We start from the raw sequence: 2,291 nt of genomic DNA, 5'->3' as shown, positions 1-2,291 counted from the left end.
TCCCTCATCTGTTTCAATTCAGTATACATAATCTATCCAGTTTTTCTCAGTCTTACCCCAACCCTGATGTCAGTTACTTTCTACAAAAGTGGCATTTTCATAAAAGGTGTTTGTGATGAATAAATTATTGTACAAAAACGGTATCATTCTATCTTCAGCCTTATTTTGGTCACCAAGCCCATATTTTCCAACTACTGGTCCTTCCTAGTTCCAAAATTTTGCATTCCAGTCAATAATTATTATTAATGAGTTTTAGTTGAATGATCAATTTTGGACTGCGAAAGTTGATTGACATCTTCCTCTTCTTTAACTCCAGTTGTTGGTGCATATATTTAAATGGTAGTGATATTAATAGGTCTTCTTTGATCACATCCTATTATTACTGTATTGTATTTCAGGATAGATACTGAAATGGTCTTTTTTATAATGAACATAAACTCAATTTTCTTCACTTTTTCATTTCCAGCACCATAGATCAAATGACTGTCTAATTCAAAGTGGTCATTTCAATCCATATCACCTTGCCAATGTCTCGTATTTCCATGTTTATGAATTCCATTAATTTTTTTAACAATGTTCAATTTTTCTACATTCACACTTCATACACTCCATGTTTCAATATTTAGTGACTGTGTGTAACTTTTCTTTCTCATTTTTGTGTTTCCCAATATGAAGCCTCAGCCTCCAGTGCTATATCTAATGTGTGCTCTACCGTTTATTAAGTTTACAAAAGCCTGTTATTTTAGAAGTGGAAGACCAATCCTTCTTCCTTGTCTGTCTTAACTTTTGAGTTCCATGTAAGCACAGCATTTTTAGACAAGTGATGTATCCAAAAGAACAGATGATAGACAAGGAAACATGTATGTTTCTAAGCCATTAAGAGCAGAAACATACAAATACACTTGCCCAATTAAAAAAAAAAAACTGAAATATAAAAACTGAACTAAAAAATTTCCAAATTAGTCGTCTTACTCCCCACCACAGAGACCTGAAACAAAGCCTCTAAATACCCCCTAACCTTATGTCCTCAGGCTCCAGTCACTTCTGCCTATAATCTGGTGCTACCTGTGAGGATGGCACTCTGGACCTTCAGGCCAGCTCTTCAGACATGAGTCTGGGTGCTGTGGTTCTGTGGACCTCTAAGCCAGAGGCTATGTAGTCGAATCTATCTATTTATCTATCATCTATATCTATCTATCTATCTATCTATCTATCTATCTATCTATCTATCTATCTATCATCTACCTACCTACCTACCTACCTACCTACCTACCTACCTACCTACCTATCTCTCTATCATCTATCTATAATCTCTTATCACTGTGGAGTTTAATAACGGAGCTAGCTTTTACACTTACGCCCTAGTAATAATAATAATAATAATAATAATAATAATAATGAAATACTAGAGATGGAAGGGCATAACAAATCATCTAGTTTATTTCTTTCCTCAGAAATAAACGGTATGCCAGTGGTGCAGGGAGTCTGGTGGCCCAATGATAAGAAACTGCACTGCAATTCTAAAGGCAAGCAGTTTTAATCTACTGCCTGCTCAAAGGAACAAAGATGAGCAATCTCTTCCTGTGCCATTTACTGCCTCTGAAAACTCACTGAAAGGTCAGGTATGAGTTGGTTTTGACTTGACAGCACACAACAATCACCACTGTCAGTGGGGCGTTTAGCTCTTGTGGCCTAGTGGTAAGAAGCTGTGCTGCAATTCCAAAGGAACACAATTTGAATTCAGTAGCAGAAAACCAGGCAATTCCTCCCATGCAATTTACTATCTTTGAAAACCCATTAAAGGGCCAGCTTTGGGTCAGTTCTGACTAGATGGTACACGACAACAATCAGTAGGGTAGTCCATAGGAGTTGTGCTGCCAACTCAAAGAGTTGGCCTTTATTGGCTGAAATTCGCTGGCGGATCAAAAGAAGGATAGCAACCTTCTTGTGATTTACAGCCTCAGAAAACCAGCTGAAGGGACAGCTATGAGTCTGTTCCAAACTGACTACTATGTGTTTTATTCTTTTTTTTTTTTGCAGCAAAGTTCTAGAAATTCTAATATTTGTTAAATAGTATACAGGGGGACAAAGAAGAGTGGTATATATTTTTAAATATTAACAAAACCTTATTTTTCCATATGGTATATCCACATAAATAATGAACATACATATAATGTGCAAGGAATAGGCAAACATGACAAACTCATATGTGAGGTGGTTGCACAGATTTCAAAGATACTGTATGGCACACATGTTATTTCATGAAAATATGGTCATTCTGATGGCTGGGT

The sequence above is a fragment of the Elephantulus edwardii genome, unplaced genomic scaffold, assembly GCF_000299155.1.
Source record: "Elephantulus edwardii isolate Elephantulus edwardi_28Jun2011 unplaced genomic scaffold, EleEdw1.0 scaffold00071, whole genome shotgun sequence".
Classification (NCBI taxonomy): Eukaryota; Metazoa; Chordata; class Mammalia; order Macroscelidea; family Macroscelididae; genus Elephantulus; species Elephantulus edwardii.
Note: the sequence above shows the minus strand (reverse complement) of the source record.